Genomic DNA, 11,559 nt, shown 5'->3' with positions numbered 1-11,559 from the left:
AAGACACAGTTGACTGAACTGTAAGCTATAGTTTAGGAGGGACAATGTAAGTAAGACACAGTTGACTGAACAGTAAGCTATAGTTTAGGAGGGACAATGTAAGTAAGACACAGTTGACTGAACAGTAAGCTATAGTTTAGGAGGGACAATGTAAGTAAGACACAGTTGACTGAACTGTAAGCTATAGTTTAGGAGGGACAATGTAAGTAAGACACAGTTGACTGAACAGTAAGCTATAGTTTAGGAGGGACAATGTAAGTAAGACACAGTTGACTGAACAGTAAGCTATAGTTTAGGAGGGACAATGTAAGTAAGACACAGTTGACTGAACAGTAAGCTATAGTTTAGGAGGGACAATGTAAGTAAGACACAGTTGAATGAACTCTAAGCTATAGTTTAACAGGGACAATGTAAGTAAGGGACGTAATCAACTTCCTATTTCCGTTCAACAGACAACTATACTTTACATTCCAGTTACAAGTTACTTCTCGTTAGAGGGCGAAGCAATGTTTTGTAACAATACTAGATCTGTCCACAACTGTTGTAAGAATGTACATGTATCAATAATGAAGTTTTTGCAATGTGGTTTAGTGTTTTGTTACAGAAAGATTCATAGTGTCAGTCCGTTTTCACGAAGAAAGAAATGTTGTATCAACTGCATTAATCTGTTCCTTGTAAATTTGGATACGTTGGTTTCCTCCGGATACTCCAGTCCCCCCCCCCCCCTCTTATCAATGACCCCTTCATATTAAATTCCATAATCATTTATAAGAACCCTTGGGCACGGTATATAAATTCATAGAAACGGAGCTTGATTGTGGAGTAAAAGTCATTTATAGGTTTAAATAACACAGCAAATGATACAATTGTAAATCATTTTATTTCAAAGGAATCCAAGATTATCATAATTTCGTTTTTCTTTGATGTTCCTGTAAATAAAAGAAATATAAAATTATCAACTAATGTATCAACTGAGATACAGAGGCTACGTACATCTGCATCTTAATTTTTTTCAAATATTGTTAAAACGATTTTTATTAAAGTTACAATTAAATGTTTCCTACTCTATTTAAGTGAACATATCAATTATAAATTAAAAGGCATGTTCATTAGAACACTCCTACCACTTACTGTCATGTACTTACAGGACTGGTCCAGGCACATACAGCCGGTGTTGTGATAAAGCTTACTGTCATGTACTTACAGGACTGGTCCAGACACATACAGCCGGTGTTGTGATAAAGCTTACTGTCATGTACTTACAGGACTGGTCCAGACACATACAGCCGGTGTTGTGATAAAGCTTACTGTCATGTACTTACAGGACTGGTCCAGGCACATACAGCCGGTGTTGTGATAAAGCTTACTGTCATGTACTTACAGGACTGGTCCAGACACATACAGCCGGTGTTGTGATAAAGCTTACTGTCATGTACTTACAGGACTGGTCCAGGCACATACAGCCGGTGTTGTGATAAAGCTTACTGTCATGTACTTACAGGACTGGTCCAGACACATACAGCCGGTGTTGTGATAAAGCTTACTGTCATGTACTTACAGGACTGGTCCAGACACATACAGCCGGTGTTGTGATAAAGCTTACTGTCATGTACTTACAGGACTGGTCCAGGCACATACAGCCGGTGTTGTGATAAAGCTTACTGTCATGTACTTACAGGACTGGTCCAGGCACATACAGCCGGTGTTGTGATAAAGCTTACTGTCATGTACTTACAGGACTGGTCCAGGCACCTACAACCGGTGTTGTGATAAAGCTTACTGTCATGTTCTTACAGGACTGGTCCAGGCACCTACAACCGGTGTTGTGATAAAGCTTACTGTCATGTACTTACAGGACTGGTCCAGGCACATACAGCCGGTGTTGTGATAAAGCTTACTGTCATGTACTTACAGGACTGGTCCAGACACATACAGCCGGTGTTGTGATAAAGCTTACTGTCATGTACTTACAGGACTGGTCCAGGCACATACAACCGGTGTTGTGATAAAGCTTCCTTAGAAGATTACCCCTGAAATGTACACAGAGGGTGGTGGGGAGGAAGGCAGGGACAGGGAGGCAAAAAGCAATAACAGCAAGACCATGGCGTGGTAGGAAGTATATCTCTAGGTCCTAAATAAAAAAGTATAGATATATATAGTTTGTAAAAATAGAATTCGGTATTTGATACAGTAAATACATCCAATAATAAAAGTCAAGAAACACAAAACTCGAATAACATTTCACTGTTAGCGCTTTCGGCTTTAATGCCTCTTCAGACAGTTATAAAATGAAATAATATTGCTAAGTAACGTCAACATATCACGACGTAAGTAATTGTCCTTTGTGGCGTCATAATAAATTACACTGGTAGCGGTATAATACACACAATATTAGACAATACTTGGAAATCAATTACAGAGTTCAGTTCAATGTAGTTTCAATTTTACACAGTTATTTTCTATTAAGTTTGGGATTAAATTTTTTTTATAAAGTATTCCTCCTTTGTAACTCTGGAAATTTCGCGGTCATAAAACATTTTATAAAATGGAAATATGTTGAAATCTCCATGACCACAATTCGCAAAATGTTCGGAACATGGCGAATTTCTGATACTTGGATCGCGAATTTGCTGCTTGTGGACGCGCACACGGGCGTTCACTTTGTTGGTTTGTCCGATATAGTTTTCATTACAGGTAGGGTAGGTCATACAATATATTACGTTTTCGGATTTGCATGTCATGTTAGAATTTGGTGTTAACTTGCAAAGAAACAGATTCACATCAATGCAAGGTGAAGATAACGAACAGTGATCAATCTCATAACTCCTATAAGCAATACATAATAGATAGTTGGAGAAATCAATATTTGGATTTCCATTCATGTAATTGATTTCCAAGTAATGACTATCATTATATACTTTCAATTTCATCTCTTCTCTTTCTCTAAACGTTTGCGGGCATATATCACACGATAAATGCCCGGAAACATTCCGGCCCGCAAACATTACGTCACAATCAAATTTCTACGCCGTTAATTTTCAAATTTTTCGTGTTTTTCATCTTTTACTCAGTTAAACCGATAAAGTTATTGTTAAAAATAAATTATTGTTAGTTTCTAAGTGAAATTGAAAGTATATAATAAAAAGATTATACACTTTGTATGGGAAATATGACGACCTCGTTTTTTTTGTCGCGAACGGACCTCGCAAGCTGGGTCCGTCTACGCGCCAAAAAACTCGGTCGTCATATTTTCCCATACAAAGTCTATAACCTATAAATATTGTGTGTATTATACCGCTACCAGTGTAATTTATTATGACGCCACAAAGGACAATTTTTTACGTTGTGATGAGTTGACGTTACTTAGCAATATTATTATTATTTCATTTTATAACTGTCTGAAGAGGCATTAAAGCCAAAAGCGCTAACAGTGAAATGTTATTCGAGTTTTGTGTTTCTTGACTTTTATTATACCAATATGTACCGTGTGAATATCGCAGAAGATAACATTTTGAAATTTTAATTGTGAAATAACTTCACAATCCTGAAGTTTGTCTTACTTTTTAGGACAACATTCTAACTGAAAAAAAATTGAAGTTTTGTGATTTGTGGTATATATCTAATATATGTGTGATATTCAGTATAGTAAAAAAAATAGTGGATATAATTGAGGGTAACACTGATAATTTTAACCCCTTTAAAACCATTTTGATCCTCGGTTACACCTTGGGTGACAAAGGTTTTCTCGGGGTGAAAATTTCCAATGCTACCGTGAAGGACATGCGCAATACATGTAATCATAAAGAATACCTGCAAAACTTTGATGCTGGTGTACAAATTGTGTGTGCGCACCGTAACCATAAATCATAGTTTTCTTCGTAGATAATTTCTTTACGTATATTTTCTGTATGAACGTCATAAGTAGAAATAATGCCAATTTCTGTTCACATAGAAGTTCTATGGTTTTCATATAAACCAAGTATTCAAAATATTTTTGTCTACACGATCACAGACCATAAAATTCTATATCATTGACCCCGAACAACGAAAATTAGCAAGATATTGGTTCTCAATATTATCATGGGCAATATCATGGTTTAGAATTGGAATCGAAGCAAATTTCAATTTAAAATTTCGTAATTTGAGGCACTAAAATAAACCCATAGCATATGTAAACATTCATGAAATAACTCAAATATTTCTAAAGTATGCTACCCTTCGTGAAATAACAAAATAATTCTAATTTCTGCACACCTGCGGGTATTAAATAAAATAATCCTAAGTCGTACTTACTTGTATCGATCTGCTCTATTACTGTCAAAGCCATTAGAGCAACAAGCAGAAACATACAGGCCCACTTCATCGTGTTGTATTTTAGCTTTAAGTTCCTACAAATTTCTTACTTGTATTTAATAGCTTTTGTGTGGAATTTCCTCAAATTCAGATAAACAAAAAGTGGAAAAACCGTTAATCTGTCAATTTGATGAATTCAAATTTACATATATTTCTAAACTTATTAGGAGAAAACGTGGTTGAATAATGCAAAATGCATATTTCTTGTAATTGATCTATCACTGTTATTTTAAAAGTTTAATGTGCAGGGTTTAAATTTTCTTGATATTCCTTTTGAATTTTGAAATAATTTGACCTTGAATGAATATATTTGTTACCCCTTACCCGACCGTAAATGTTCAAACTTGATAAGTAGGTAATCTTGTTTGTTTTAATTTGGATGTTGAATGTGTATTTCAATTGTTTCATTTGGCTTCAAAGTTTGATAATATCTTAAGTGATATTTATAAATCCAAGAGGCATGAACGCTTTTATAACAAACAGCAATACATATGTAATGCCCATACAGATCTAAAACAGTAAAACCGTCAACATGTGTCAAATGTAAATTGATAGGGGTGATAAGGATGATAAGATTAGATCCTTTTTTCATATTTAATATAAATGTGCATCTGCGAAATGCGGATCTGGTGCATCAAAATTGGCACCGTAGAAGTTTTACATTATGACCCCTGGGTCAAGACCTCTGCTGGTGGACTGTTAGTCCCCGAAAGTCTCTACAGCCCAGTAACTAAGTACTTCGTTACCTGTTTGAAAATACGGATGTATATTTAATTTTGGGATAAAATTTAAAAATTCATTTCAAAATTAAGGATGATATCTCCCTTGTGCATAGCTCTGATCCTTGGACGAATTTGGCTCCAGTTTTTTGGCACTCTAATTTTCCTTTCAGCTCTTACAAGTTTTTTGTCATTTCGAATTTCCACAATTGCGGCTTGAGCATCACTGAAGATACATTATTTGTCGAAATCACAATTGGTACCGTATAAGTTTTACATTATGACCCCTGGGTCGAGGCCTCTGCTGGTGGACTGTTAGTCCCCGAAAGTCTCTACAGCCCAGTAACTAAGTATTTCGTGACTAGCTTGAAAATACAAATGTACATTTAATTGCTGAGATAAAATTTAGAACATCATTTCAAAATTAAGGAGTAAGTTTTACATGTATACCGTATTTATAGAAGTGACTAAATGAACAAGACTAATCCTCTGGATTTGGTAACCTATGTTTTAAATTACTAGATTCTGATATCGTTTGACATCAATCTTTGAGATTTGGTATACGCAAATACATAGAAACTGCATTGGTACATTTCATAACAACCAGATTGTTACCTGTTGGTGGTCATTTACAGAGCACTAGGTCATCTACAAGATGTGAAACTCATGCCAGCTATATCATCTACAAGATGTGAAACTCATGCCAGCTACATATTTAACTATGTTCTTCATAACGCAACAAATATTGACTTAAAATCATGCACAAGCTTGATTTCATATCATGCATGCAATACCTGTAAACATTAATCATTTGGCAAACATCAAATGTTGTACACATATAGGCAGTCACCACTTTTACAGATGGAAGAAGTCGGGCGGAATCTAATTCTGACAATCAATAACAAACAACAAGAAACGGTTTTACCTGACATCTGACTATGTATTTCTGTGTCAAAGGTTTGATGCCTTGAATCAATTAACGCACGTATATACTTCACATATTTCATATCAAATAGCAGTTTCACCGTTGACCTCAACTTATTCATATATGTTAGATTGAATTTCATTGAACAGGTACGAAGACCAATGTTTATTCATAGTACAGTGCGACAAATTGGTACATGTTTTCAGATAACGAAAATGCTAAATAATGTTTATGCAAGGTGAAGATAACGAACAGTGATCAATCTCATAACTCCTACAAGCAATACAAAATAGATAGTTGAGCAAACACGGACCCCTGGACTCACCAGAGGTGGGATCAGGTGCCTAGGAGGAGTAAGCATCCCCTGTTGACCGGTTACACCCGTCGTGAGCCCCATATCCTGATCAGGTAAACGGAGTTATCCGCAGTCAAAATCAGTGTGCCAAGAACGACTTATATTGATTTATCCCGACAATTGTAAATCATTAGGAGTTTAAAGCATTAGGCTTATAGGAATTATGATATTGATCACTGTTCATTATCTTCATCATTACAGTACACGTTCTTCCTAGTTTGGATATACTAGTACCTTTAATTCGTAAATACAAGTCTGATTTTACATACAACTAGCCAGACTTACAGAACTACTGTAGAGATATTTAATGTTGTGTCGGATTCAATTTTATTTTCGTGTCTGGGAGAAAACAACGAAATTTATTCCTACACGATTTTTTTTTAATTTCACAACATCTTTATTTTAATGTCCATTTTAGATGATATATTTTGACATTGCCGAACGTACATAATGTAATTTTTCACTATGGTAAGCTGTACCCACAATTTGTTATCCTTATCATAGTTGATACTATTTACAAAATAAAAATGTGAAATAAAAGAAAATTAACCTAATTAAGAATAATTACTATTAAAACAGTACATTTCATTTTAAGACAACAGGTATTGATATTAACAATTTTATCTCACAATTACACCAATCACTGAGTAATGATTTATCTGTGAATAGGTAGGAATGTTTCATCTAACAAATGGGGCATGAATAATGGGTGAATTATAACGGTATTAGATTTTAAGCAAGTCAACGTGTTCACTGCTAAAACTGGGAAATTGTTCCCGACAAAATTAAATACATTGACAGTTCATATCTGATTTTTAAATGCAAAATAAATCCGCAACTAACTTATGCTTTCTTCTGAAAAACATGTATTGACACTGAATCCTGTTTGTAAAATACCTATTCAAAGATAAACTGCGCCTCGCTGTGACTTAGGAATGACGGGGGTTGTCAATGAACTATATTCATTCATTTCAATTATTTCAGGTTTGTGCCTGAGATTTGGTAAGAACAGTGATACATCTTATAACTCCTATAAGAAATACAAATAGATAATTGGGCTAACACGGACCCCTGGACACACCAGAGGTGGGATTAGGTGCCTAGGAGGAGTAAGCATCCCCTGTCGACCGGTTACACCCACCATGAGCCCTATATCCTGTACAGGTAAACGGAGTTATAACGACAATAAAATTTGCGAAATGCTGGCTTCAATCAAGACTGTTGAAACCCTAGCTGCAATAATGTAGCCCTATCCATTTTTTTTTATTCTGACGTTTTCGGGAAAGGGCTACAATTCCATAGGATCTCCGTAATGGTGCAAAATAATTTTATGAATAACCGATAATAAACTCTGTGTATTAGTCCCAAATGTTGTTTACACCAAAAGGAGTACCAACTTTGTGCTCGGGCATGTCTGATAAAGGTGTTTTTCATTAGATATAATGTACAGCATGCAAAATTCTTCGTCTGCTCCGCCATGCTTCTTATCGCGAGATCTCGTAGGTGGATCTAATGAAAAACCTAAACATTGACAATCAGCGCGAAAATATAGTTACTCGAGCCACTTCGACAAAGAAAGGAAAATCATATTGTTGCAGAAAGAATTTACACTCTGCCGTTTGGTTTTTAACTTGATATTAAATTCAAACCTTTTCAATATCGACGAAATAGCTTTCGCCTCCATACTTGTCCATTGATGTAAATCCTACCTTATATGGCATATGCAGATGACTTGACAATCGGAAGTTGAAACTTCAGAACATCAAACATGGCACACAAATATGAATCGAGAAATTGGAATTGATCGAAATTGTTGAAAACGGTAGAATAGAGCCTCACAAATCTTAAGTTGCAGGTTGTAAATTTTATATTGACTAAGAAACATAGAATATCATTTTATTTACGTAAAGAAAGTCAGGAAATGTTTAGAATGAGCGCAAATGTTGCGGGAGTGAATCACTCCCGCATTTGCACCATTACGGAGATCCTAAGGAGTTGTAGCCCTCTCCCTAAAAAAAAAAAAAAAAAAAAAATCAGAGAGGGCTACATTATTGCAGCTATTGAAACTCCTGTACCATCGACTTGTTTGTCAGTAGCTTGCCTCGATTTTTTTTATGTGATTGTTCAATGGAAAGTAAATATTCTTTTGGTGATTGTTCATGATAACGAGGGAAATGGTATGAATGATGTAATGTGCGTATCCGACGATGATATACCCAGTGATTAAAATCACTTCCGCTGTTCCTTGGCGAGATGTATAAAGATATTTAATCAATTACAATGTTCATTCGTCCAATACCGAAAATTTCCAATTATAAATACTATTATAAAATACTATTATAAAATAATATTTTCAAAACTTTTTAAATGTTTTACGGACATGTGACACACATGTCCGTAAAACATTTAAAAAGTTTTGAAAATATTATTTTTGAACCTCTGAATCCACAATTATAAACATGTTCCATGCTACTGGCGAGTAACAGTGATCAACCAATGACAAACACTATAGTTACGTGTCCTTTTGATATAATTTCAAGGTATGCCAAATCACGAGCTCCGTTCTATGAATTCATATGAAAGGTGAAGGTAACGAACAGTGATCAATTTCATAACTCCTATATGCAATACAAAATAGATAGTTGGGCAAACACAGACCCCTGGACACACCAGAGGTGGGATCAGGTGCGGAGGAGGAGTAAGCATCCCCTGTCGACAGGTTACACCCGCCGTGAGCCCTATATCCTGACCAGATAAACGGAGTTATATTTACTGTTCTCAGGGGTTCCTATAAAAGATTATGAATTCATTTTGTTTGCATTAGCATGTTGAAATATACCATCCTACCATTCAATATATTTTTATTTGAGCATAAAGCACGAAAATCAAACACAGGAAATCTATTGTGGTTTTAAATCATACAACAAATTACAAAACGGTTAGCCTTTTATTTTAAAGGAACCTACAATTGTCATAATTTCGTTTTCCGTTGACCCTCCTGTAAATAAAAAGAAATATAAATCTATCAAGTAAGTTACATAGTCTACATTTATCTGCATGTTCACTTTTCACACATTGCTGAACGAATTATATCAAAGTTGCAATTCGATGTTGCTTCCTATTCTATTTAAGTGAAAATGTCAACTATTCAGTGAAAATTAAAAGGTATGCTAATTAAAACACTGTTACCACTTAATGAAGTATACTTACAAGATTGGTCCAGGTACGTGTAAATAATGGGGTGATGAAGCTTCCTTAGAATATTACCCATGGAATTCACACTCAGGTACGTAAGGGAGAACGCAGATACAGGGAGATCTAAAGCAATCACAGCATTCGAAAGGCCATTGGGTAGGAATTGTCCTTCTAGGGCCTGAACAAAAACAACCGAAAATTCACATTGGAGTGTATATGATATGGGCCAGTTTGACCTCCATTCAGAAAATGTCTATATTTATCATGATGGCTGTTAAGGTGCCCTAGTTACTAAATGATATATTTCAGATGGCAACCATCACGTTGCCATTGAAACAAGCTTTTGCAAATCGATGTTTATTTCAGTGTGTAAATATCAATCTAGTTTTAGAAATTGCGAGTATGTATCTAAATTGGCTATCAAAGATATCAAAAGTACGTTTTTTCACTTTTCTTTAACCAAGGTAACTTAAATAACCTCTGATAAAAGAATGTCAGTGTGTATATATAATAGGAATGGAATTTCTAGTACAATCGTGAAAGACAATGATTCTACTATTACGTAATATTTCTACTAAGCATAACGCGGAGCCTGGAACAATCTCGATCACTGGTGTCAATGAAATAAACATTACTTTCTACATCTCTCCAGGTCAATTCAGTGCAAATACCAATACACAACACATGAAAACAATATCAAATGAATCAAATTGATGTGCGTAGGGAACGCCATATATTTGATAGATGCGAACTGTAGTGCTTTACAGGGATAATTTGATTGAAATTGGTTAATCAAGAGACTCATACGATGATTGACAGCTTGGTAGGTATATTAATGTCTACATGTACCGTGTACCTATCGCAGAAAGTAACATGTTGAACTTTTGATTTTGAATTAATTTCACAATATTTTTTAATTTTTACGAAACCAAATCTGGCTAAAAAAGAATTATATTTTTGTGATCTGTTGTATCGACTTCAATTTGAAATGTCACGTTTGTAACGTTTAAATTTGTCAAATGTAAATGTCTGAATTTGATATTCTGAAGCAGAATATGGAACATAACACACTGACACATAAATGATACAAGATCTAAATTATTCATCACAAGTTACGTTCAAACCTGTACTATGTCAGCATTCTGCAAATTCTGTTGTCATTATAGTGATCTCATTTGCAAGCACAACCTTATCATTTTAGGATTCATTAGATTGATCACTGTTCGTTACTTTTACTTGTTCATATATAAAGCAATTCTACGTTTTGCTCACCTGTTTGAAATGAATAACTAAAACAATTCTAAAATGGTTTACCTGCATCACTCTGTTCTATAACTGTTAAAACCACCAAAGTAACAAGCAGCAACACACAGGTCCACTTCATCGTGTTGTACTAGTATTTTAGCTATACGTATCTCCGACCTGTTTTTGGACATGTTTTGTGTGGAATTTCCTGAATTTAAGATCAACAAAAAGTGGGGAAAAACGTTTATCTGTCAATTTGATGAAGTTGAATTTACATATAATTACAAACATTTAAGGATGAAACGTCCTTGAATTATTCAAAATGCGCAATTTACAAAACGACTACATTGAAGTAATATTTCTTGTAATTAATACCTTACGGTTATTCCATGATAAGTTTAAAACCTAGTAACATTGCTTATGACATTTTGAAATAATTTTGCCATAAATGAATGTGCTTGTAACCTATAATCTGATCGTCAATTTTCACGCTGGATAGGTAGGTAATTATTTTTTTTTATTTGGATATTCTAAGTGTACGTTAAATGTTACATTTGGTATCAGAGTTTGATAATGATCTCAATTGATATCAATGCAAGGTGAAGATAACGAACAGTGATCAATCTCATAACTCCTATAAGCAATAAAACATAGATAGTTGGGCAAACACGGACCCCTGGACACACCAGAGGTGGGATCAGGTGCCTAGGAGGAGTAAGCATCCCCTGTTGACCAGTACACCCGCCGTGTAAAAAGTATACGGTACC

The 11,559-nt window shown here is 35.0% G+C and overlaps 2 long non-coding RNA genes across 5 annotated transcripts; both read right to left on the bottom strand.

Moving 5' to 3' along the window:
• Window positions 1-861: 861 nt before the first annotated feature.
• On the bottom strand, window positions 862-4,411 carry LOC125664435 (uncharacterized). 4 transcript variants are annotated; one of them, XR_007365887.2, is made up of 3 exons: window positions 4,294-4,411; window positions 1,972-2,131; window positions 862-929 (listed from the first exon to the last, which is right to left on the bottom strand). It is a non-coding gene; the product is annotated as an uncharacterized LOC125664435 (long non-coding RNA). The 4 variants fall into 4 exon arrangements; XR_008799187.1 differs by having other exon boundaries at window positions 1,146-2,131; window positions 4,294-4,386; XR_008799188.1 differs by having other exon boundaries at window positions 1,205-2,131; window positions 4,294-4,386.
• A 4,869-nt stretch (window positions 4,412-9,280) lies between these two features.
• LOC125664436 (uncharacterized) lies at window positions 9,281-11,014 on the bottom strand. Its single transcript, XR_007365892.2, has 3 exons — window positions 10,862-11,014; window positions 9,563-9,725; window positions 9,281-9,350 (listed from the first exon to the last, which is right to left on the bottom strand). It is a non-coding gene; the product is annotated as an uncharacterized LOC125664436 (long non-coding RNA).
• Between the last annotated feature and the right edge of the window lie 545 nt (window positions 11,015-11,559).

This window comes from Ostrea edulis, chromosome 1 (genome assembly GCF_947568905.1).
Source record: "Ostrea edulis chromosome 1, xbOstEdul1.1, whole genome shotgun sequence".
In the NCBI taxonomy this organism is placed as follows: domain Eukaryota; kingdom Metazoa; phylum Mollusca; class Bivalvia; order Ostreida; family Ostreidae; genus Ostrea; species Ostrea edulis.
This window is presented reverse-complemented; position numbering and strand designations above follow the sequence as displayed.